The 25,591-nt window shown below is 35.9% G+C and overlaps 15 non-coding genes across 15 annotated transcripts; all 15 read right to left on the bottom strand.

The window, feature by feature from the left end:
* Nucleotides 1–3,144: 3,144 nt before the first annotated feature.
* TRNAI-UAU (transfer RNA isoleucine (anticodon UAU)) lies at nucleotides 3,145–3,237 on the bottom strand. Its single transcript is given in 2 exon segments — nucleotides 3,145–3,180; nucleotides 3,200–3,237. It is a non-coding gene; the product is annotated as a tRNA-Ile (tRNA).
* Nucleotides 3,238–5,857: 2,620 nt separating this feature from the next.
* Nucleotides 5,858–5,950, bottom strand: TRNAI-UAU (transfer RNA isoleucine (anticodon UAU)). The gene is given in 2 exon segments: nucleotides 5,858–5,893; nucleotides 5,913–5,950. It is a non-coding gene; the product is annotated as a tRNA-Ile (tRNA).
* A 1,724-nt stretch (nucleotides 5,951–7,674) lies between these two features.
* On the bottom strand, nucleotides 7,675–7,767 carry TRNAI-UAU (transfer RNA isoleucine (anticodon UAU)). The gene is given in 2 exon segments: nucleotides 7,675–7,710; nucleotides 7,730–7,767. It is a non-coding gene; the product is annotated as a tRNA-Ile (tRNA).
* A 1,713-nt stretch (nucleotides 7,768–9,480) lies between these two features.
* On the bottom strand, nucleotides 9,481–9,573 carry TRNAQ-UUG (transfer RNA glutamine (anticodon UUG)). The gene is given in 2 exon segments: nucleotides 9,481–9,516; nucleotides 9,536–9,573. It is a non-coding gene; the product is annotated as a tRNA-Gln (tRNA).
* Nucleotides 9,574–12,188: 2,615 nt separating this feature from the next.
* TRNAI-UAU (transfer RNA isoleucine (anticodon UAU)) lies at nucleotides 12,189–12,281 on the bottom strand. Its single transcript is given in 2 exon segments — nucleotides 12,189–12,224; nucleotides 12,244–12,281. It is a non-coding gene; the product is annotated as a tRNA-Ile (tRNA).
* An 810-nt stretch (nucleotides 12,282–13,091) lies between these two features.
* TRNAI-UAU (transfer RNA isoleucine (anticodon UAU)) lies at nucleotides 13,092–13,184 on the bottom strand. Its single transcript is given in 2 exon segments — nucleotides 13,092–13,127; nucleotides 13,147–13,184. It is a non-coding gene; the product is annotated as a tRNA-Ile (tRNA).
* Nucleotides 13,185–14,003: 819 nt separating this feature from the next.
* On the bottom strand, nucleotides 14,004–14,096 carry TRNAI-UAU (transfer RNA isoleucine (anticodon UAU)). Its single transcript is given in 2 exon segments — nucleotides 14,004–14,039; nucleotides 14,059–14,096. It is a non-coding gene; the product is annotated as a tRNA-Ile (tRNA).
* An 808-nt stretch (nucleotides 14,097–14,904) lies between these two features.
* TRNAI-UAU (transfer RNA isoleucine (anticodon UAU)) lies at nucleotides 14,905–14,997 on the bottom strand. Its single transcript is given in 2 exon segments — nucleotides 14,905–14,940; nucleotides 14,960–14,997. It is a non-coding gene; the product is annotated as a tRNA-Ile (tRNA).
* An 815-nt stretch (nucleotides 14,998–15,812) lies between these two features.
* On the bottom strand, nucleotides 15,813–15,905 carry TRNAI-UAU (transfer RNA isoleucine (anticodon UAU)). The gene is given in 2 exon segments: nucleotides 15,813–15,848; nucleotides 15,868–15,905. It is a non-coding gene; the product is annotated as a tRNA-Ile (tRNA).
* An 813-nt stretch (nucleotides 15,906–16,718) lies between these two features.
* TRNAI-UAU (transfer RNA isoleucine (anticodon UAU)) lies at nucleotides 16,719–16,811 on the bottom strand. The gene is given in 2 exon segments: nucleotides 16,719–16,754; nucleotides 16,774–16,811. It is a non-coding gene; the product is annotated as a tRNA-Ile (tRNA).
* Nucleotides 16,812–18,527: 1,716 nt separating this feature from the next.
* TRNAI-UAU (transfer RNA isoleucine (anticodon UAU)) lies at nucleotides 18,528–18,620 on the bottom strand. Its single transcript is given in 2 exon segments — nucleotides 18,528–18,563; nucleotides 18,583–18,620. It is a non-coding gene; the product is annotated as a tRNA-Ile (tRNA).
* A 1,716-nt stretch (nucleotides 18,621–20,336) lies between these two features.
* Nucleotides 20,337–20,429, bottom strand: TRNAI-UAU (transfer RNA isoleucine (anticodon UAU)). Its single transcript is given in 2 exon segments — nucleotides 20,337–20,372; nucleotides 20,392–20,429. It is a non-coding gene; the product is annotated as a tRNA-Ile (tRNA).
* An 811-nt stretch (nucleotides 20,430–21,240) lies between these two features.
* TRNAI-UAU (transfer RNA isoleucine (anticodon UAU)) lies at nucleotides 21,241–21,333 on the bottom strand. Its single transcript is given in 2 exon segments — nucleotides 21,241–21,276; nucleotides 21,296–21,333. It is a non-coding gene; the product is annotated as a tRNA-Ile (tRNA).
* An 811-nt stretch (nucleotides 21,334–22,144) lies between these two features.
* Nucleotides 22,145–22,237, bottom strand: TRNAI-UAU (transfer RNA isoleucine (anticodon UAU)). The gene is given in 2 exon segments: nucleotides 22,145–22,180; nucleotides 22,200–22,237. It is a non-coding gene; the product is annotated as a tRNA-Ile (tRNA).
* Nucleotides 22,238–24,857: 2,620 nt separating this feature from the next.
* On the bottom strand, nucleotides 24,858–24,950 carry TRNAI-UAU (transfer RNA isoleucine (anticodon UAU)). Its single transcript is given in 2 exon segments — nucleotides 24,858–24,893; nucleotides 24,913–24,950. It is a non-coding gene; the product is annotated as a tRNA-Ile (tRNA).
* Between the last annotated feature and the right edge of the window lie 641 nt (nucleotides 24,951–25,591).

Below are 25,591 nucleotides of genomic sequence, written 5' to 3'. Positions count from 1 at the left end.
GTGCTTACTGATGTTCTTATTTAAGACTGTTAGGTTTTTAATAGTCAATTATTTATTTTTGAGGAAAAAGTGAAGCTGTTTACTGTGTTCTTTGCATTACCAAGTCCAGCAAGAAATGTGCTGGTACTATCCAGAGCTGTCAGTATGGATTATCATGCTATATTGCAGAAAATCAATTTGATGCAACTGCTTTACCAACAGTATGTTAATCTTTTCCATTGCTGTTTTGTTGGCTGACTGAAGGAAGATATGCAGTGCATTTGAACCAAAGCAGATGTGTGCTGACAACTTAAATGCACAATCATGTTTGTGTTTTTTCTTTCTTTCTTCCATCATTTGTAATATCATATTAAATATTAAGGTAGCAGTTTATAATCAATGACTAATGACATAAGAAAAGGAAAAAAAAACAGTATACAAAGATGCTCCAGGTGAGGCTTGAACTCACAAGCTCGGCATTGCTCAACATATACTGTCTTATAAGTACCGCGCGCTGACCAATTGCACCACTGGAGCACTTTGCAGCATTAGTTGGTTTTGCTAGATGTGGATTTTATTCAATACAATCAGTACAGTCATAAGAATTGAAAAAGAAAATCATTTTTGGTGATGAATGATGAGCAACAAAGGAACATGCATGCCAGATGGTACTTGAATAAGCTGTCCACGGTGATAGAAAAGGTTTAAAAAACAACAACAACAACAACAATGTTATTATAATTAATGTCATATTTTAGCTTCTGTGGTCATTTTTTGCAAGCTAAACACTGCAAGACTGTTTTACAGTTGAAGCAAGGATAAAATATCAACTCTAGTGATGAGATACTTGCTGTAATGACTTCCAACTCAGACGGGACTTAAACCCACAAGCACTGGCTTAGGAGAACAGTTCCTTATCCATTATGCCAGTGTTGCTTACTGATGTCCTTATTTAAGACTGATAGGTTTTTAATAGTCAATTATTTATTTTTGAATAAAATTGAAGCTGTTTACTGTGTTCTTTGCATTACCAAGTCCAGGAAGAAATGTGCTGGTACTATCCAGAGCTGTCAGTATGGATTATCATGCTATATTGCAGAAAATCAATTTGATGCAACTGCTTTACCAACAGTATGTTAATCTTTTCCATTGCTGTTTTGTTGGCTGACTGAAGGAAGATATGCAGTGCATTTGAACCAAAGCAGATGTGTGCTGACAACTTAAATGCACAATCATGTTTGTGTTTTTTCTTTCTTTCTTCCATCCTTTGTAATATCATATTAAATATTAAGGTAGCAGTTTATAATCAATGACTAATGACATAAGAAAAGGAAAAAAAACAGTATACAAAGATGCTCCAGGTGAGGCTTGAACTCACAAGCTCGGCATTGCTCAACATATACTGTCTTATAAGTACCGCGCGCTGACCAATTGCACCACTGGAGCACTTTGCAGCATTAGTTGGTTTTGCTAGATGTGGATTTTATTCAATACAATCAGTACAGTCATAAGAATTGAAAAAGAAAATCATTTTTGGTGATGAATGATGAGCAACAAAGGAACATGCATGCCAGATGGTACTTGAATAAGCTGTCCACGGTGATAGAAAAGGTTTAAAAAACAACAACAACAACAATGTTATTATAATTAATGTCATATTTTAGCTTCTGTGGTCATTTTTTGCAAGCTAAACACTGCAAGACTGTTTTACAGTTGAAGCAAGGATAAAATATCAACTCTAGTGATGAGACACTTGCTGTAATGACTTCCAACTCAGACGGGACTTAAACCCACAAGCACTGGCTTAGGAGAACAGTTCCTTATCCATTATGCCAGTGTTGCTTACTGATGTCCTTATTTAAGACTGATAGGTTTTTAATAGTCAATTATTTATTTTTGAATAAAATTGAAGCTGTTTACTGTGTTCTTTGCATTACCAAGTCCAGGAAGAAATGTGCTGGTACTATCCAGAGCTGTCAGTATGGATTATCATGCTATATTGCAGAAAATCAATTTGATGCAACTGCTTTACCAACAGTATGTTAATCTTTTCCATTGCTGTTTTGTTGGCTGACTGAAGGAAGATATGCAGTGCATTTGAACCAAAGCAGATGTGTGCTGACAACTTAAATGCACAATCATGTTTGTGTTTTTTCTTTCTTTCTTCCATCCTTTGTAATATCATATTAAATATTAAGGTAGCAGTTTATAATCAATGACTAATGACATAAGAAAAGGAAAAAAAACAGTATACAAAGATGCTCCAGGTGAGGCTTGAACTCACAAGCTCGGCATTGCTCAACATATACTGTCTTATAAGTACCGCGCGCTGACCAATTGCACCACTGGAGCACTTTGCAGCATTAGTTGGTTTTGCTAGATGTGGATTTTATTCAATACAATCAGTACAGTCATAAGAATTGAAAAAGAAAATCATTTTTGGTGATGAATGATGAGCAACAAAGGAACATGCATGCCAGATGGTACTTGAATAAGCTGTCCACGGTGATAGAAAAGGTTTAAAAAACAACAACAACAACAATGTTATTATAATTAATGTCATATTTTAGCTTCTGTGGTCATTTTTTGCAAGCTAAACACTGCAAGACTGTTTTACAGTTGAAGCAAGGATAAAATATCAACTCTAGTGATGAGACACTTGCTGTAATGACTTCCAACTCAGACGGGACTTAAACCCACAAGCACTGGCTTAGGAGAACAGTTCCTTATCCATTATGCCAGTGTTGCTTACTGATGTCCTTATTTAAGACTGATAGGTTTTTAATAGTCAATTATTTATTTTTGAATAAAATTGAAGCTGTTTACTGTGTTCTTTGCATTACCAAGTCCAGGAAGAAATGTGCTGGTACTATCCAGAGCTGTCAGTATGGATTATCATGCTATATTGCAGAAAATCAATTTGATGCAACTGCTTTACCAACAGTATGTTAATCTTTTCCATTGCTGTTTTGTTGGCTGACTGAAGGAAGATATGCAGTGCATTTGAACCAAAGCAGATGTGTGCTGACAACTTAAATGCACAATCATGTTTGTGTTTTTTCTTTCTTTCTTCCATCCTTTGTAATATCATATTAAATATTAAGGTAGCAGTTTATAATCAATGACTAATGACATAAGAAAAGGAAAAAAAACAGTATACAAAGATGCTCCAGGTGAGGCTTGAACTCACAACCTCGGCATTGCTCAACAGATGCCATCTTATAAGTACCACGCGCTGACCAATTGCGCCACTGGAGCACTTTGCACCTTTGATTGGTTATGCTAGATGTGGATTTTATTTAATACAATCAGTACAGTCATAAGAATTGAAAAAGAAAATCATTTTTGGTGATGAATGATCAGCTACAAAGGAACATGCATGCCAGATGGTACTTGAATAAGCTGTCCACGGTGATAGAAAAGGTTTAAAAAACAACAACAACAACAATGTTATCTTAATTAATGTCATATTTTAGCTTCTGTGGTCATTTTTTACAAGCTAAACACTGCAAGACTGTTTAACTGTTGAAGCAAGGATAAAATATCAACTCTAGTGATGAGACACTTGCTGTAATGACTTCCACCCCATATGGGACTTTGACCCCCTGGCTTAGGAGGGCAGTGACTTATCCATTATGCCAGTGGTGCTTAATGATGTTCTTATTTAAGACTGTTAGGTTTTTAATAGTCAATTATTTATTTTTGAGGAAAAAGTGAAGCTGTTTACTGTGTTCTTTGCATTACCAAGTCCAGCAAGAAATGTGCTGGTACTATCCAGAGCTGTCAGTATGGATTATCATGCTATATTGCAGAAAATCAATTTGATGCAACTGCTTTACCAACAGTATGTTAATCTTTTCCATTGCTGTTTTGTTGGCTGACTGAAGGAAGATATGCAGTGCATTTGAACCAAAGCAGATGTGTGCTGACAAGTTAAATGCACAATCATGTTTGTGTTTGTTTTTTCTTTCTTTCTTCCATCCTTTGTAATATCATATTAAATATTAAGGAAGCAGTTTATAATCAATGACTAATGACATAAGAAAAGGAAAAAAAAACAGTATACAAAGATGCTCTAGGTGAGGCTTGAACTCACAACCTCGGCATTGCTCAACAGATACTGTCTTATAAATACCGCGCGCTGACCAATTGCGCCACTGGATCACTTTGCAGCATTAATTGGTTATGCTAGATGTGGATTTTATTCAATACAATCAGTACAGTCATAAGAATTGAAAAGAAAATCATTTTTGGTGATGAATGATGAGCAACAAAGGAACATGCATGCCAGATGGTACTTGAATAAGCTGTCCACGGTGATAGAAAAGGTTTAAAAAACAACAACAACAATGTTATCATAATTAATGCCATACTTTAGCTTCTGTGGTCATTTTTTACAAGCGAAACACTGCAAGACTGTTTTACTGTTGAAGCAAGGATAAAATATCAACTCTAGTGATGAGACACTTGCTGTAATGACTTCTACCCCATATAGGACTTGGACCCCCTGGCTTAGGAGGGCAGTGACTTATCCATTATGCCAGTGGTGCTTACTGATGTTCTAATTTAAGACTGTTAGGTTTTTAATAGTCAATTATTTATTTTTGAGGAAAAAGTAAAGCTGTTTACTGTGTTCTTTGCATTACCAAGTCCAGCAAGAAATGTGCTGGTACTATCCAGAGCTGTCAGTATGGATTATCATGCTATATTGCAGAAAATCAATTTGATGCAACTGCTTTACCAACAGTATGTTAATCTTTTCCATTGCTGTTTTGTTGGCTGACTGAAGGAAGATATGCAGTGCATTTGAACCAAAGCAGATGTGTGCTGACAACTTAAATGCACAATCATGTTTGTGTTTTTTCTTTCTTTCTTCCATCCTTTGTAATATCATATTAAATATTAAGGTAGCAGTTTATAATCAATGACTAATGACATAAGAAAAGGAAAAAAAAACAGTATACAAAGATGCTCCAGGTGAGGCTTGAACTCACAAGCTCGTCATTGCTCAACATATACTGTCTTATAAGTACCGCGCGATGACCAATTGCACCACTGGAGCACTTTGCACCATTAGTTGGTTTTGCTAGATGTGGATTTTATTCAATACAATCAGTACAGTCATAAGAATTGAAAAAGAAAATCATTTTTGGTGATGAATGATGAGCAACAAAGGAACATGCATGCCAGATGGTACTTGAATTAGCTGTCCACGGTGATAGAAAAGGTTTAAAAAACAACAACAACAACAACAATGTTATTATAATTAATGTCATATTTTAGCTTCTGTGGTCATTTTTTGCAAGCTAAACACTGCAAGACTGTTTTACAGTTGAAGCAAGGATAAAATATCAACTCTAGTGATGAGACACTTGCTGTAATGACTTCCAACTCAGACGGGACTTAAACCCACAAGCACTGGCTTAGGAGAACAGTTCCTTATCCATTATGCCAGTGGTGCTTACTGATGTCCTTATTTAAGACTGATAGGTTTTTAATAGTCAATTATATATTTTTGAATAAAATTAAAGCAGTTTACTGTGTTCTTTGCATTACCAAGTCAAGGAAGAAATATGCTGGTACTATCCAGAGCTGTCAGTATGGATTATCATGCTATATTGCAGAAAATCAATTTGATGCAACTGCTTTACCAACAGTATGTTAATCTTTTCCATTGCTGTTTTGTTGGCTGACTGAAGGAAGATATGCAGTGCATTTGAACCAAAGCAGATGTGTGCTGACAACTTAAATGCACAATCATGTTTGTGTTTTTTCTTTCTTTCTTCCATCCTTTGTAATATCATATTAAATATTAAGGTAGCAGTTTATAATCAATGACTAATGACATAAGAAAAGGAAAAAAAACAGTATACAAAGATGCTCCAGGTGAGGCTTGAACTCACAACCTCGGCATTGCTCAACAGATGCCATCTTATAAATACCACGCGCTGACCAATTGCGCCACTGGAGCACTTTGCTGCTTTGATTGGTTATGCTAGATGTGGATTTTATTTAATACAATCAGTACAGTCATAAGAATTGAAAAAGAAAATCATTTTTGGTGATGAATGATGAGCAACAAAGGAACATGCATGCCAGATGGTACTTGAATAAGCTGTCCACGGTGATAGAAAAGGTTTAAAAAACAACAACAACAACAATGTTATCATAATTAATGTCATATTTTAGCTTCTGTGGTCATTTTTTACAAGCTAAACACTGCAAGACTGTTTTACTGTTGAAGCAAGGATAAAATATCAACTCTAGTGATGAGACACTTGCTGTAATGACTTCCACCCCATATGGGACTTGGACCCCCTGGCTTAGGAGGGCAGTGACTTATCCATTATGCCAGTGGTGCTTACTGATGTTCTTATTTAAGACTGTTAGGTTTTTAATAGTCAATTATTTATTTTTGAGGAAAAAGTGAAGCTGTTTACTGTGTTCTTTGCATTACCAAGTCCAGCAAGAAATGTGCTGGTACTATCCAGAGCTGTCAGTATGGATTATCATGCTATATTGCAGAAAATCAATTTGATGCAACTGCTTTACCAACAGTATGTTAATCTTTTCCATTGCTGTTTTGTTGGCTGACTGAAGGAAGATATGCAGTGCATTTGAACCAAAGCAGATGTGTGCTGACAAGTTAAATGCACAATCATGTTTGTGTTTGTTTTTTCTTTCTTTCTTCCATCCTTTGTAATATCATATTAAATATTAAGGAAGCAGTTTATAATCAATGACTAATGACATAAGAAAAAAAAAAAAAAAAACAGTATACAAAGATACTCCAGGTGAGGCTTGAACTCACAAGCTCGTCATTGCTCAACATATACTGTCTTATAAGTACCGCGCGATGACCAATTGCACCACTGGAGCACTTTGCACCATTAGTTGGTTTTGCTAGATGTGGATTTTATTCAATACAATCAGTACAGTCATAAGAATTGAAAAAGAAAATCATTTTTGGTGATGAATGATGAGCAACAAAGGAACATGCATGCCAGATGGTACTTGAATTAGCTGTCCACGGTGATAGAAAAGGTTTAAAAAACAACAACAACAACAACAATGTTATTATAATTAATGTCATATTTTAGCTTCTGTGGTCATTTTTTGCAAGCTAAACACTGCAAGACTGTTTTACAGTTGAAGCAAGGATAAAATATCAACTCTAGTGATGAGACACTTGCTGTAATGACTTCCAACTCAGACGGGACTTAAACCCACAAGCACTGGCTTAGGAGAACAGTTCCTTATCCATTATGCCAGTGGTGCTTACTGATGTCCTTATTTAAGACTGATAGGTTTTTAATAGTCAATTATATATTTTTGAATAAAATTAAAGCAGTTTACTGTGTTCTTTGCATTACCAAGTCAAGGAAGAAATATGCTGGTACTATCCAGAGCTGTCAGTATGGATTATCATGCTATATTGCAGAAAATCAATTTGATGCAACTGCTTTACCAACAGTATGTTAATCTTTTCCATTGCTGTTTTGTTGGCTGACTGAAGGAAGATATGCAGTGCATTTGAACCAAAGCAGATGTGTGCTGACAACTTAAATGCACAATCATGTTTGTGTTTTTTCTTTCTTTCTTCCATCCTTTGTAATATCATATTAAATATTAAGGTAGCAGTTTATAATCAATGACTAATGACATAAGAAAAGGAAAAAAAACAGTATACAAAGATGCTCCAGGTGAGGCTTGAACTCACAACCTCGGCATTGCTCAACAGATGCCATCTTATAAATACCACGCGCTGACCAATTGCGCCACTGGAGCACTTTGCTGCTTTGATTGGTTATGCTAGATGTGGATTTTATTTAATACAATCAGTACAGTCATAAGAATTGAAAAAGAAAATCATTTTTGGTGATGAATGATGAGCAACAAAGGAACATGCATGCCAGATGGTACTTGAATAAGCTGTCCACGGTGATAGAAAAGGTTTAAAAAACAACAACAACAACAATGTTATCATAATTAATGTCATATTTTAGCTTCTGTGGTCATTTTTTACAAGCTAAACACTGCAAGACTGTTTTACTGTTGAAGCAAGGATAAAATATCAACTCTAGTGATGAGACACTTGCTGTAATGACTTCCACCCCATATGGGACTTGGACCCCCTGGCTTAGGAGGGCAGTGACTTATCCATTATGCCAGTGGTGCTTACTGATGTTCTTATTTAAGACTGTTAGGTTTTTAATAGTCAATTATTTATTTTTGAGGAAAAAGTGAAGCTGTTTACTGTGTTCTTTGCATTACCAAGTCCAGCAAGAAATGTGCTGGTACTATCCAGAGCTGTCAGTATGGATTATCATGCTATATTGCAGAAAATCAATTTGATGCAACTGCTTTACCAACAGTATGTTAATCTTTTCCATTGCTGTTTTGTTGGCTGACTGAAGGAAGATATGCAGTGCATTTGAACCAAAGCAGATGTGTGCTGACAAGTTAAATGCACAATCATGTTTGTGTTTGTTTTTTCTTTCTTTCTTCCATCCTTTGTAATATCATATTAAATATTAAGGAAGCAGTTTATAATCAATGACTAATGACATAAGAAAAAAAAAAAAAAAAACAGTATACAAAGATACTCCAGGTGAGGCTTGAACTCACAACCTCGGCATTGCTCAACAGATACTGTCTTATAAATACCGCGCGCTGACCAATTGCGCCACTGGATCACTTTGCAGCATTAATTGGTTATGCTAGATGTGGATTTTATTCAATACAATCAGTACAGTCATAAGAATTTAAAAGAAAATCATTTTTGGTGATGAATGATGAGCAACAAAGGAACATGCATGCCAGATGGTACTTGAATAAGCTGTCCACGGTGATAGAAAAGGTTTAAAAAACAACAACAACAATGTTATCATAATTAATGCCATACTTTAGCTTCTGTGGTCATTTTTTACAAGCTAAACACTGCAAGACTGTTTTACTGTTGAAGCAAGGATAAAATATCAACTCTAGTGATGAGACACTTGCTGTAATGACTTCTACCCCATATGGGACTTGGACCCCCTGGCTTAGGAGGGCAGTGACTTATCCATTATGCCAGTGGTGCTTACTGATGTTTTAATTTAAGACTGTTAGGTTTTTAATAGTCAATTATTTATTTTTGAGGAAAAAGTGAAGCTGTTTACTCTGTTCTTTGCATTACCAAGTCCAGCAAGAAATGTGCTGGTACTATCCAGAGCTGTCAGTATGGATTATCATGCTATACTGCAGAAAATCAATTTGATGCAACTGCTTTACCAACAGTATGTTAATCTTTTCCATTGCTGTTTTGTTGGCTGACTGAAGGAAGATATGCAGTGCATTTGAACCAAAGCAGATGTGTGCTGACAACTTAAATGCACAATCATGTTTGTGTTTTTTCTTTCTTTCTTCCATCCTTTGTAATATCATATTAAATATTAAGGTAGCAGTTTATAATCAATGACTAATGACATAAGAAAAGGAAAAAAAAACAGTATACAAAGATGCTCCAGGTGAGGCTTGAACTCACAACCTCGGCATTGCTCAACAGATACCGTCTTCAATGTACCACGCGCTGACCAATTGCGCCACTGGAGCACTTTGCAACTTTGATTGGTTATGCTAGATGTGGATTTTATTTAATACAATCAGTACAGTCATAAGAATTGAAAAAGAAAATCATTTTTGGTGATGAATGATGAGCAACAAAGGAACATGCATGCCAGATGGTACTTGAATAAGCTGTCCACGGTGATAGAAAAGGTTTAAAAAACAACAACAACAACAATGTTATCATAATTAATGTCATATTTTAGCTTCTGTGGTCATTTTTTACAAGCTAAACACTGCAAGACTGTTTTACTGTTGAAGCAAGGATAAAATATCAACTCTAGTGATGAGACACTTGCTGTAATGACTTCCACCCCATATGGGACTTGGACCCCCTGGCTTAGGAGGGCAGTGACTTATCCATTATGCAAGTGGTGCTTACTGATGTTCTTATTTAAGACTGTTAGGTTTTTAATAGTCAATTATTTATTTTTGAGGAAAAAGTGAAGCTGTTTACTGTGTTTTTTGCATTACCAAGTCCAGCAAGAAATGTGCTGGTACTATCCAGAGCTGTCAGTATGGATTATCATGCTATATTGCCGAAAATCAATTTGATGCAACTGCTTTACCAACAGTATGTTAATCTTTTCCATTGCTGTTTTGTTGGCTGACTGAAGGAAGATATGCAGTGCATTTGAACCAAAGCAGATGTGTGCTGACAACTTAAATGCACAATCATGTTTGTGTTTTTTCTTTCTTTCTTCCATCCTTTGTAATATCATATTAAATATTAAGGAAGCAGTTTATAATCAATGACTAATGACATAAGAAAAGGAAAAAAAAAACAGTATACAAAGATGCTCTAGGTGAGGCTTGAACTCACAACCTCGGCATTGCTCAACAGATACTGTCTTATAAATACCGTGCGCTGACCAATTGCGCCACTGGAGCACTTTGCAGCATTGATTGGTTATGCTAGATGTGGATTTTATTCAATACAATCAGTACAGTCATAAGAATTGAAAAAGAAAATCATTTTTGGTGATGAATGATGAGCAACAAAGGAACACGCATGCCAGATGGTACTTGAATAAGCTGTCCATGGTGATAGAAAAGGTTTAAAAAACAACAACAACAACAATGTTATCATAATTAATGTCATATTTTAGCTTCTGTGGTCATTTTTTACAAGCTAAACACTGCAAGACTGTTTTACTGTTGAAGCAAGGATAAAATATCAACTCTAGTGATGAGACACTTGCTGTAATGACTTCCACCCCATATGGGACTTGGACCCCCTGGCTTAGGAGGGCAGTGACTTATCCATTATGCAAGTGGTGCTTACTGATGTTCTTATTTAAGAGTGTTAGGTTTTTAATAGACAATTATTTATTTTTGAGGAAAAAGTGAAGCTGTTTACTGTGTTTTTTGCATTACCAAGTCCAGCAAGAAATGTGCTGGTACTATCCAGAGCTGTCAGTATGGATTATCATGCTATATTGCCGAAAATCAATTTGATGCAACTGCTTTACCAACAGTATGTTAATCTTTTCCATTGCTGTTTTGTTGGCTGACTGAAGGAAGATATGCAGTGCATTTGAACCAAAGCAGATGTGTGCTGACAACTTAAATGCACAATCATGTTTGTGCTTTTTCTTTCTTTCTTCCATCGTTTGTAATATCATATTAAATATTAAGGTAGCAGTTTATAATCAATGACTAATGACATAAGAAAAGGAAAAAAAACAGTATACAAAGATGCTCCAGGTGAGGCTTGAACTCACAAGCTCGGCATTGCTCAACATATACTGTCTTATAAGTACCGCGCACTGACCAATTGCACCACTGGAGCACTTTGCAGCATTTGTTGGTTTTGCTAGATGTGGATTTTATTCAATACAATCAGTACAGTCATAAGAATTGAAAAAGAAAATCATTTTTGGTGATGAATGATGAGCAACAAAGGAACATGCATGCCAGATGGCACTTGAATAAGCTGTCCACGGTGATAGAAAAGGTTTAAAAAACAACAACAACAATGTTATTATAATTAATGTCATATTTTAGCTTCTGTGGTCATTTTTTGCAAGCTAAAACACTGCAAGACTGTTTTACAGTTGAAGCAAGGATAAAATATCAACTCTAGTGATGAGACACTTGCTGTAATGACTTCCAACTCCGACGGGACTTAAACCCACAAGCACTGGCTTAGGAGAACAGTTCCTTATCCATTATGCCAGTGGTGCTTACTGATGTCCTTATTTAAGACTGATAGGTTTTTAATAGTCAATTATTTATTTTTGAATAAAATTGAAGCTGTTTACTGTGTTCTTTGCATTACCAAGTCCAGGAAGAAATGTGCTGGTACTATCCAGAGCTGTCAGTATGGATTATCATGCTATATTGCAGAAAATCAATTTGATGCAACTGCTTTACCAACAGTATGTTAATCTTTTCCATTGCTGTTTTGTTGGCTGACTGAAGGAAGATATGCAGTGCATTTGAACCAAAGCAGATGTGTGCTGACAACTTAAATGCACAATCTTGTTTGTGTTTTTTCTTTCTTTCTTCCATCCTTTGTAATATCATATTAAATATTAAGGTAGCAGTTTATAATCAATGACTAATGACATAAGAAAAGGAAAAAAAATAGTGTACAAAGATACTCCAGGTGAGGCTTGAACTCACAACCTCGGCATTGCTCAACAGATACCATCTTATAAGTACCACGCGCTGACCAATTGCGCCACTGGAGCACTTTGCAGCTTTGATTGGTAATGCTAGATGTGGATTTTATTTAATGCAATCAGTACAGTCATAAGAATTGAAAAAGAAAATCATTTTTGGTGATGAATGATGAGCAACAAAGGAACATGCATGCCAGATGGTACTTGAATAAGCTGTCCACGGTGATAGAAAAGGTTTAAAAAACAACAACAACAACAATGTTATCTTAATTAATGTCATATTTTAGCTTCTGTGGTCATTTTTTACAAGCTAAACACTGCAAGACTGTTTTACTGTTGAAGCAAGGATAAAATATCAACTCTAGTGATGAGACACTTGCTGTAATGACTTCCACCCCATATGGGACTTGGACCCCCTGGCTTAGGAGGGCAGTGACTTATCCATTATGCCAGTGGTGCTTACTGATGTTCTTATTTAAGACTGTTAGGTTTTTAATAGTCAATTATTTATTTTTGAGGAAAAAGTGAAGCTGTTTACTGTGTTCTTTGCATTACCAAGTCCAGCAAGAAATGTGCTGGTACTATCCAGAGCTGTCAGTATGGATTATCATGCTATATTGCAGAAAATCAATTTGATGCAACTGCTTTACCAACAGTATGTTAATCTTTTCCATTGCTGTTTTGTTGGCTGACTGAAGGAAGATATGCAGTGCATTTGAACCAAAGCAGATGTGTGCTGACAACTTAAATGCACAATCATGTTTGTGTTTTTTCTTTCTTTCTTCCATCCTTTGTAATATCATATTAAATATTAAGGTAGCAGTTTATAATCAATGACTAATGACATAAGAAAAAAAAAAAAAAAACAGCATACAAAGATGCTCCAGGTGAGGCTTGAACTCACAACCTCGGCATTGCTCAACATATACTGTCTTATAAGTACCGCGCGCTGACCAATTGCGCCACTGGAGCACTTTGCAGCATTGATTGGTTATGCTAGATGTGGATTTTATTCAATACAATCAGTACAGTCATAAGAATTGAAAAAGAAAATCATTTTTGGTGATGAATGATGAGCAACAAAGAAACATGCATGCCAGATGGCACTTGAATAAGCTGTCCACGGTGATAGAAAAGGTTTAAAAAACAACAACAACAACAACAACAATGTTATCATAATTAATGTCATATTTTAGCTTTTGTGGTCATTTTTTGCAAGCTAAACACTGCAAGACTGTTTTACAGTTGAAGCAAGGATAAAATATCAACTCTAGTGATGAGACACTTGCTGTAATGACTTCCAACTCAGACGGGACTTAAACCCACAAGCACTGGCTTAGGAGAACAGTGCCTTATCCATTATGCCAGTGGTGCTTACTGATGTCCTTAACTAAGACTGATAGGTTTTTAATAGTCAATTATTTATTTTTGAATAAAATTGAAGCTGTTTACTGTGTTCTTTGCATTACCAAGTCCAGCAAGAAATGTGCTAGTGCTATCCAGAGCTGTCAGTATGGATTATCATGCTATATTGCAGAAAATCAATTTGATGCAACTGCTTTACCAACAGTATGTTAATCTTTTCCATTGCTGTTTTGTTGGCTGACTGAAGGAAGATATGCAGTGCATTTGAACCATAGCAGATGCGTGCTGACAACTTAAATGCACAATCATGTTTGTGTTTTTTCTTTCTTTCTTCCATCCTTTGTAATATCATATTAAATATTAAGGAAGCAGTTTATAATCAATGACTAATGACATAAGAAAAGGGAAAAAAACAGTATACAAAGATGCTCCAGGTGAGGCTTGAACTCACAACCTCGGCATTGCTCAACAGATACCGTCTTATAAGTACCGCACGCTGACCAATTGCGCCACTGGAGCACTTTGCAGCATTGATTGGTTATGCTAGATGTGGATTTTATTCAATACAATCAGTACAGTCATAAGAATTGAAAAAGAAAATCATTTTTGGTGATGAATGATGAGCAACAAAGGAACATGCATGCCAGATGGTACTTGAATAAGCTGTCCACGGTGATAGAAAAGGTTTAAAAAACAACAATAACAACAATGTTATCATAATTAATGCCATACTTTAGCTTCTGTGGTCATTTTTTACAAGCTAAACACTGCAAGACTGTTTTACTGTTGAAGCAAGGATAAAATATCAACTCTAGTGATGAGACACTTGCTGTAATGACTTCTACCCCATATGGGACTTGGACCCCCTGGCATAGGAGGGCAGTGACTTATCCATTATGCCAGTGGTGCTTACTGATGTTCTAATTTAAGACTGTTAGGTTTTTAATAGTCAATTATTTATTTTTGAGGAAAAAGTGAAGCTGTTTACTGTGTTCTTTGCATTACCAAGTCCAGCAAGAAATGTGCTGGTACTATCCCGAGCTGTCAGTATGGATTATCATGCTATATTGCAGAAAATCAATTTGATGCAACTGCTTCACCAACAGTATGTTAATCTTTTCCATTGCTGTTTTGTTGGCTGACTGAAGGAAGATATGCAGTGCATTTGAACCAAAGCAGATGTGTGCTGACAACTTAAATGCACAATCATGTTTGTGTTTTTTCTTTCTTTCTTCCATCCTTTGTAATATCATATTAAATATTAAGGTAGCAGTTTATAATCAATGACTAATGACATAAGAAAAGGAAAAAAAATAGTGTACAAAGATACTCCAGGTGAGGCTTGAACTCACAACCTCGGCATTGCTCAACAGATACCATCTTATAAGTACCACGCGCTGACCAATTGCGCCACTGGAGCACTTTGCAGCTTTGATTGGTAATGCTAGATGTGGATTTTATTTAATACAATCAGTACAGTCATAAGAATTGAAAAAGAAAATCATTTTTGGTGATGAATGATGAGCAACAAAGGAACATGCATGCCAGATGGTACTTGAATAAGCTGTCCACGGTGATAGAAAAGGTTTAAAAAACAACAACAACAACAACAATGTTATCTTAATTAATGTCATATTTTAGCTTCTGTGGTCATTTTTTACAAGCTAAACACTGCAAGACTGTTTTACTGTTGAAGCAAGGATAAAATATCAACTCTAGTGATGAGACACTTGCTGTAATGACTTCCACCCCATATGGGACTTGGACCCCCTGGCTTAGGAGGGCAGTGACTTATCCATTATGCCAGTGGTGCTTACTGATGTTCTTATTTAAGACTGTTAGCTTTTTTTATTTAGTCAATTATTTATTTTTGAGGAAAAAGTGAAGCTGTTTACTGTGTTCTTTGCATTACCAAGTCCAGCAAGAAATGTGCTGGTACTATCCAGAGCTGTCAGTATGGATTATCATGCTATATTGCAGAAAATCAATTTGATGCAACTGCTTTACCAACAGTATGTTAATCTTTTCCATTGCTGTTTTGTTGGCTGACTGAAGGAAGATATGCAGTGCATTTGAACCAAAGCAGATGTGTGCTGACAACTTAAATGCACAATCATGTTTGTGTTTTTTCTTTCTTTCTTCCATCCTTTGTAATATCATATTAAATATTAAGGTAGCAGTTTATAATCAATGACTAATGACATAAGAAAAGAAAAAAAAAACAGCATACAAAGATGCTCCAGGTGAGGCTTGAACTCACAACCTCGGCATTGCTCAACATATACTGTCTTATAAGTACCGCGCGCTGACCAATTGCGCCACTGGAGCACTTTGCAGCATTGATTGGTTATGCTAGATGTGGATTTTATTCAATACAATCAGTACAGTCATAAGAATTGAAAAAGAAAATCATTTTTGGTGATGAATGATGAGCAACAAAGAAACATGCATGCCAGATGGCACTTGAATAAGCTGTCCACGGTGATAGAAAAGGTTTAAAAAACAACAACAACAACAATGTTATCATAATTAATGTCATATTTTAGCTTTTGTGGTCATTTTTTGCAAGCTAAACACTGCAAGACTGTTTTACAGTTGAAGCAAGGATAAAATATCAACTCTAGTGATGAGATACTTGCTGTAATGACTTCCAACTCAGACGGGACTTAAACCCACAAGCACTGGCTTAGGAGAACAGTGCCTTATCCATTATGCCAGTGGTGCTTACTGATATCCTTAACTAAGACTGATAGGTTTTTAATAGTCAATTATTTATTTTTGAATAAAATTGAAGCTGTTTACTGTGTTCTTTGCATTACCAAGTCCAGCAAGAAATGTGCTAGTGCTATCCAGAGCTGTCAGTATGGATTATCATGCTATATTGCAGAAAATCAATTTGATGCAACTGCTTTACCAACAGTATGTTAATCTTTTCCATTGCTGTTTTGTTGGCTGACTGAAGGAAGATATGCAGTGCATTTGAACCATAGCAGATGCGTGCTGACAACTTAAATGCACAATCATGTTTGTGTTTTTTCTTTCTTTCTTCCATCCTTTGTAATATCATATTAAATATTAAGGAAGCAGTTTATAATCAATGACTAATGACATAAGAAAAGGGAAAAAAACAGTATACAAAGATGCTCCAGGTGAGGCTTGAACTCACAACCTCGGCATTGCTCAACAGATACCGTCTTATAAGTACCGCACGCTGACCAATTGCGCCACTGGAGCACTTTGCAGCATTGATTGGTTATGCTAGATGTGGATTTTATTCAATACAATCAGTACAGTCATAAGAATTGAAAAAGAAAATCATTTTTGGTGATGAATGATGAGCAACAAAGGAACATGCATGCCAGATGGTACTTGAATAAGCTGTCCACGGTGATAGAAAAGGTTTAAAAAACAACAACAACAACAACAATGTTATCATAATTAATGCCATACTTTAGCTTCTGTGGTCATTTTTTACAAGCTAAACACTGCAAGACTGTTTTACTGTTGAAGCAAGGATAAAATATCAACTCTAGTGATGAGACACTTGCTGTAATGACTTCTACCCCATATGGGACTTGGACCCCCTGGCATAGGAGGGCAGTGACTTATCCATTATGCCAGTGGTGCTTACTGATGTTCTAATTTAAGACTGTTAGGTTTTTAATAGTCAATTATTTATTTTTGAGGAAAAAGTGAAGCTGTTTACTGTGTTCTTTGCATTACCAAGTCCAGCAAGAAATGTGCTGGTACTATCCCGAGCTGTCAGTATGGATTATCATGCTATATTGCAGAAAATCAATTTGATGCAACTGCTTTACCAACAGTATGTTAATCTTTTCCATTGCTGTTTTGTTGGCTGACTGAAGGAAGATATGCAGTGCATTTGAACCAAAGCAGATGTGTGCTGACAACTTAAATGCACAATCATGTTTGTGTTTTTTCTTTCTTTCTTCCATCCTTTGTAATATCATATTAAATATTAAGGTAGCAGTTTATAATCAATGACTAATGACATAAGAAAAGGAAAAATAAAACATTATACAAAGATGCTCCAGGTGAGGCTTGAACTCACAACCTCGGCATTGCTCAACATATACTGTCTTATAAGTACCGCGGGCTGACCAATTGCACCACTGGAGCACTTTGCAGCATTAGTTGGTTTTGCTAGATGTGGATTTTATTCAATACAATCAGTACAGTCATAAGAATTGAAAAAGAAAATCATTTTTGGTGATGAATGATGAGCAACAAAGGAACATGCATGCCAGATGGCACTTAAATAAGATGTCCACGGTGATAGAAAAGGTTTAAAAAACAACAACAACAATGTTATCATAATTAATGTCATATTTTAGCTTTTGTGGTCATTTTTTGCAAGCTAAACACTGCAAGACTGTTTTACAGTTGAAGCAAGGATAAAATATCAACTCTAGTGATGAGACACTTGCTGTAATGACTTCCAACTCAGACGGGACTTAAACCCACAAGCACTGGCTTAGGAGAACAGTGCCTTATCCATTATGCCAGTGGTGCTTACTGATGTCCTTAACTAAGACTGATAGGTTTTTAATAGTCAATTATTTATTTTTGAATAAAATTGAAGCTGTTTACTGTGTTCTTTGCATTACCAAGTCCAGCAAGAAATGTGCTAGTGCTATCCAGAGCTGTCAGTATGGATTATCATGCTATATTGCAGAAAATCAATTTGATGCAACTGCTTTACCAACAGTATGTTAATCTTTTCCATTGCTGTTTTGTTGGCTGACTGAAGGAAGATATGCAGTGCATTTGAACCATAGCAGATGCGTGCTGACAACTTAAATGCACAATCATGTTTGTGTTTTTTCTTTCTTTCTTCCATCCTTTGTAATATCATATTAAATATTAAGGAAGCAGTTTATAATCAATGACTAATGACATAAGAAAAGGGAAAAAAACAGTATACAAAGATGCTCCAGGTGAGGCTTGAACTCACAACCTCGGCATTGCTCAACAGATACCGTCTTATAAGTACCGCACGCTGACCAATTGTGCCACTGGAGCACTTTGCAGCATTGATTGGTTATGCTAGATGTGGATTTTATTCAATACAATCAGTACAGTCATAAGAATTGAAAAAGAAAATCATTTTTGGTGATGAATGATGAGCAACAAAGGAACATGCATGCCAGATGGTACTTGAATAAGCTGTCCACGGTGATAGAAAAGGTTTAAAAAACAACAACAACAACAACAATGTTATCATAATTAATGCCATACTTTAGCTTCTGTGGTCATTTTTTACAAGCTAAACACTGCAAGACTGTTTTACTGTTGAAGCAAGGATAAAATATCAACTCTAGTGATGAGACACTTGCTGTAATGACTTCCACCCCATATGGGACTTGGACCCCCTGGCATAGGAGGGCAGTGACTTATCCATTATGCCAGTGGTGCTTACTGATGTTCTAATTTAAGACTGTTAGGTTTTTAATAGTCAATTATTTATTTTTGAGGAAAAAGTGAAGCTGTTTACTGTGTTCTTTGCATTACCAAGTCCAGCAAGAAATGTGCTGGTACTATCCCGAGCTGTCAGTATGGATTATCATGCTATATTGCAGAAAATCAATTTGATGCAACTGCTTTACCAACAGTATGTTAATCTTTTCCATTGCTGTTTTGTTGGCTGACTGAAGGAAGATATGCAGTGCATTTGAACCAAAGCAGATGTGTGCTGACAACTTAAATGCACAATCATGTTTGTGTTTTTTCTTTCTTTCTTCCATCCTTTGTAATATCATATTAAATATTAAGGTAGCAGTTTATAATCAATGACTAATGACATAAGAAAAGGAAAAATAAAACATTATACAAAGATGCTCCAGGTGAGGCTTGAACTCACAACCTCGGCATTGCTCAACATATATTGTCTTATAAGTACCGCGGGCTGACCAATTGCACCACTGGAGCACTTTGCAGCATTAGTTGGTTTTGCTAGATGTGGATTTTATTCAATACAATCAGTACAGTCATAAGAATTGAAAAAGAAAATCATTTTTGGTGATGAATGATGAGCAACAAAGGAACATGCATGCCAGATGGCACTTAAATAAGATGTCCACGGTGATAGAAAAGGTTTAAAAAACAACAACAACAATGTTATCATAATTAATGTCATATTTTAGCTTTTGTGGTCATTTTTTGCAAGCTAAACACTGCAAGACTGTTTTACAGTTGAAGCAAGGATAAAATATCAACTCTAGTGATGAGACACTTGCTGTAATGACTTCCAACTCAGACGGGACTTAAACCCACAAGCACTGGCTTAGGAGAACAGTGCCTTATCCATTATGCCAGTGGTGCTTACTGATGTCCTTAACTAAGACTGATAGGTTTTTAATAGTCAATTATTTATTTTTGAATAAAATTGAAGCTGTTTACTGTGTTCTTTGCATTACCAAGTCCAGCAAGAAATGTGCTAGTGCTATCCAGAGCTGTCTGTATGGATTATCATGCTATATTGCAGAAAATCAATTTGATGCAACTGCTTTACCAACAGTATGTTAATCTTTTCCATTGCTGTTTTGTTGGCTGACTGAAGGAAGATATGCAGTGCATTTGAACCATAGCAGATGCGTGCTGACAACTTAAATGCACAATCATGTTTGTGTTTTTTCTTTCTTTCTTCCATCCTTTGTAATATCATATTAAATATTAAGGAAGCAGTTTATAATCAATGACTAATGACATAAGAAAAGGGAAAAAAACAGTATACAAAGATGCTCCAGGTGAGGCTTGAACTCACAACCTCGGCATTGCTCAACAGATACCGTCTTATAAGTACCGCACGCTGACCAATTGCGCCACTGGAGCACTTTGCAGCATTGATTGGTTATGCTAGATGTGGATTTTATTCAATACAATCAGTACAGTCATAAGAATTGAAAAAGAAAATCATTTTTGGTGATGAATGATGAGCAACAAAGGAACATGCATGCCAGATGGTACTTGAATAAGCTGTCCACGGTGATAGAAAAGGTTTAAAAAACAACAACAACAACAACAATGTTATCATAATTAATGCCATACTTTAGCTTCTGTGGTCATTTTTTACAAGCTAAACACTGCAAGACTGTTTTACTGTTGAAGCAAGGATAAAATATCAACTCTAGTGATGAGACACTTGCTGTAATGACTTCTACCCCATATGGGACTTGGACCCCCTGGCATAGGAGGGCAGTGACTTATCCATTATGCCAGTGGTGCTTACTGATGTTCTAATTTAAGACTGTTAGGTTTTTAATAGTCAATTATTTATTTTTGAGGAAAAAGTGAAGCTGTTTACTGTGTTCTTTGCATTACCAAGTCCAGCAAGAAATGTGCTGGTACTATCCCGAGCTGTCAGCATGGATTATCATGCTATATTGCAGAAAATCAATTTGATGCAACTGCTTTACCAACAGTATGTTAATCTTTTCCATTGCTGTTTTGTTGGCTGACTGAAGGAAGATATACAGTGCATTTGAACCAAAGCAGATGTGTACTGACAACTTAAATGCACAATCATGTTTGTGTTTTTTTTTTCTTTCTTCCATCCTTTGTAATATCATATTAAATATTAAGGTAGCAGTTTATAATCAATGACTAATGACATAAGAAAAGGGAAAAAAACAGTATACAAAGATGCTCCAGGTGAGGCTTGAACTCACAACCTCGGCATTTCTCAACAGATACTGTCTTATAAGTACCGTGCGCTGACCAATTGCACCACTGGAGCACTTTGCTGCATTAATTGGTTATGCTAGATTTGGATTTTATTCAATACAATCAGTACAGTCATAAGAATTGAAAAAGAAAATCATTTTTGGTGATGAATGATGAGCAACAAAGGAACATGCATGCCAGATGGCACTTAAATAAGATGTCCACGGTGATAGAAAAGGTTTAAAAAACAACAACAACAATGTTATCATAATTAATGTCATATTTTAGCTTCTGTGGTCATTTTTTACAAGCTAAACACTGCAAGACTGTTTTACAGTTGAAGCAAGGATAAAATATCAACTCTAGTGATGAGACACTTGCTGTAATGACTTCCAACTCAGACGGGACTTAAACCCACAACCACTGGCTTAGGAGTACAGTGCCTTATCCATTATGCCAGTGGTGCTTACTGATGTCCTTATTTAAGACTGATAGGTTTTTAATAGTCAATTATTTATTTTTGAGGAAAAAGTGAAGCTGTTTACTGTGTTCTTTGCATTACCAAGTCCAGCAAGAAATGTGCTGGTACTATCCAGAGCTGTCAGTATGGATTATCATGCTATATTGCAGAAAATCAATTTGATGCAACTGCTTTACCAACAGTATGTTAATCTTTTCCATTGCTGTTTTGTTGGCTGACTGAAGGAAGATATGCAGTGCATTTGAACCAAAGCAGATGTGTGCTGACAACTTAAATGCACAATCATGTTTGAGTTTTTTCTTTCTTTCTTCCATCCTTTGTAATATCATATTAAATATTAAGGTAGCAGTTTATAATCAATGACTAATGACATAAGAAAAGGGAAAAAAACAGTATACAAAGATGCTCCAGGTGAGGCTTGAACTCACAACCTCGGCATTGCTCAACAAATACCGTCTTATAAGTACCGCACGCTGACCAATTGCGCCACTGGAGCACTTTGCAGCATTGATTGGTTATAATAGATGTGGATTTTATTCAATACAATCAGTACAGTCATAAGAATTGAAAAAGAAAATCATTTTTGGTGATGAATGATGAGCAACAAAGGAACATGCATGCCAGATGGTACTTGAATAAGCTGTCCACGGTGATAGAAAAGGTTTAAAAAACAACAACAACAACAACAATGTTATCATAATTAATGCCATACTTTAGCTTCTGTGGTCATTTTTTACAAGCTAAACACTGCAAGACTGTTTTACTGTTGAAGCAAGGATAAAATATCAACTCTAGTGATGAGACACTTGCTGTAATGACTTCTACCCCATATGGGACTTGGACCCCCTGGCATAGGAGGGCAGTGACTTATCCATTATGCCAGTGGTGCTTACTGATGTTCTAATTTAAGACTGTTAGGTTTTTAATAGTCAATTATTTATTTTTGAGGAAAAAGTGAAGCTGTTTACTGTGTTCTTTGCATTACCAAGTCCAGCAAGAAATGTGCTGGTACTATCCCGAGCTGTCAGTATGGATTATCATGCTATATTGCAGAAAATCAATTTGATGCAACTGCTTTACCAACAGTATGTTAATCTTTTCCATTGCTGTTTTGTTGGCTGACTGAAGGAAGATATGCAGTGCATTTGAACCAAAGCAGATGTGTGCTGACAACTTAAATGCACAATCATGTTTGTGTTTTTTCTTTCTTTCTTCCATCCTTTGTAATATCATATTAAATATTAAGGTAGCAGTTTATAATCAATGACTAATGACATAAGAAAAGGAAAAATAAAACATTATACAAAGATGCTCCAGGTGAGGCTTGAACTCACAACCTCGGCATTGCGCAACATATACTGTCTTATAAGTACCGGGGGCTGACCAATTGCACCACTGGAGCACTTTGCAGCATTAGTTGGTTTTGCTAGATGTGGATTTTATTCAATACAATCAGTACAGTCATAAGAATTGAAAAAGAAAATCATTTTTGGTGATGAATGATGAGCAACAAAGGAACATGCATGCCAGATGGCACTTGAATAAGCTGTCCACGGTGATAGAAAAGGTTTAAAAAACAACAAAAACAATGTTATCATAATTAATGTCATATTTTAGCTTTTGTGGTCATTTTTTGCAAGCTAAACACTGCAAGACTGTTTTACAGTTGAAGCAAGGATAAAATATCAACTCTAGTGATGAGACACTTGCTGTAATGACTTCCAACTCAGACGGGACTTAAACAGACAAGCACTGGCTTAGGAAAACAGTGCCTTATCCATTATGCCAGTGGTGCTTACTGATGTCCTTAATTAAGACTGATAGGTTTTTAATAGTCAATTATTTATTTTTGAATAAAATTGAAGCTGTTTACTGTGTTCTTTGCATTACCAAGTCCTGGAAGAAATGTGCTGGTACTATCCAGAGCTGTCAGTATGGATTATCATGCTATATTGCAGAAAATCAATTTGATGCAACTGCTTTACCAACAGTATGTTAATCTTTTCCATTGCTGTTTTGTTGGCTGACTGAAGGAAGATATACAGTGCATTTGAACCAAAGCAGATGTGTACTGACAACTTAAATGCACAATCATGTTTGTGTTTTTTTTTTCTTTCTTCCATCCTTTGTAATATCACATTAAATATTAAGGTAGCAGTTTATAATCAATGACTAATGACATAAGAAAAGGGAAAAAAACAGTATACAAAGATGCTCCAGGGAAGGCTTGAACTCACAATCTCGGCATTGCTCAACAGATACTGTCTTATAAGTACTGTGCGCTGACCAATTGCACCACTGGAGCACTTTGCTGCATTAATTGGTTATGCTAGATTTGGATTTTATTCAATACAATCAGTACAGTCATAAGAATTGAAAAAGAAAATCATTTTTGGTGATGAATGATGAGCAACAAAGGAACATGCATGCCATATGGCACTTAAATAAGATGTCCACGGTGATAGAAAAGGTTTAAAAAACAACAACAACAATGTTATCATAATTAATGTCATATTTTAGCTTCTGTGGTCATTTTTTACAAGCTAAACACTGCAAGACTGTTTTACTGTTATAGCAAGGATAAAATATCAACTCTAGTGATGAGACACTTGCTGTAATGACTTCCAACTCAGACGGGACTTAAACCCACAACCACTGGCTTAGGAGTACAGTGCCTTATCCATTATGCCAGTGGTGCTTACTGATGTCCTTATTTAAGACTGTTAGGTTTTTAATAGTCAATTATTTATTTTTGAGGAAAAAGTGAAGCTGTTTACTGTGTTCTTTGCATTACCAAGTCCAGCAAGAAATGTGCTGGTACTATCAAGAGCTGTCAGTATGGATTATCATGCTATATTGCAGAAAATCAATTTGATGCAACTGCTTTACCAACAGTATGTTAATCTTTTCCATTGCTGTTTTGTTGGCTGACTGAAGGAAGATATGCAGTGCATTTGAACCAAAGCAGATGTGTGCTGACAACTTAAATGCACAATCATGTTTGAGTTTTTTCTTTCTTTCTTCCATCCTTTGTAATATCATATTAAATATTAAGGTAGCAGTTTATAATCAATGACTAATGACATAAGAAAAGGGAAAAAAACAGTATACAAAGATGCTCCAGGTGAGGCTTGAACTCACAACCTCGGCATTGCTCAACAGATACCGTCTTATAAGTACCGCACGCTGACCAATTGCACCACTGGAGCACTTTGCAGCATTGATTGGTTATGATAGATGTGGATTTTATTCAATACAATCAGTACAGTCATAAGAATTGAAAAAGAAAATCATTTTTGGTGATGAATGATGAGCAACAAAGGAACATGCATGCCAGATGGTACTTGAATAAGCTGTCCACGGTGATAGAAAAGGTTTAAAAAACAACAACAACAACAATGTTATCATAATTAATGTCATATTTTAGCTTCTGTGGTCATTTTTTACAAGCTAAACACTGCAAGACTGTTTTACAGTTGAAGCAAGGATAAAATATCAACTCTAGTGATGAGACACTTGCTGTAATGACTTCCACCCCATATGGGACTTGGACCCCCTGGCTTAGGAGGGCATTGACTTATCCATTATGCCAGTGGTGCTTACTGATGTTCTTATTTAAGACTGTTAGGTTTTTAATAGTCAATTCTTTATTTTTGAGGAAAAAGTGAAGCTGTTTACTGTGTTCTTTGCATTACCAAGTCCAGCAAGAAATGTGCTGTTACTATCCAGAGCTGTCAGTATGGATTATCATGCTATATTGCAGAAAATCATTTTGATGCAACTGCTTTACCAACAGTATGTTAATCTTTTCCATTGCTGTTTTGTTGGCTGACTGAAGGAAGATATGCAG

Source organism: Pseudophryne corroboree, unplaced genomic scaffold (genome assembly GCF_028390025.1).
Source record: "Pseudophryne corroboree isolate aPseCor3 unplaced genomic scaffold, aPseCor3.hap2 scaffold_2289, whole genome shotgun sequence".
Lineage (NCBI taxonomy): Eukaryota > Metazoa > Chordata > Amphibia > Anura > Myobatrachidae > Pseudophryne > Pseudophryne corroboree.
Note: the sequence above shows the minus strand (reverse complement) of the source record. Positions and strands in the feature narration are given on the sequence as shown.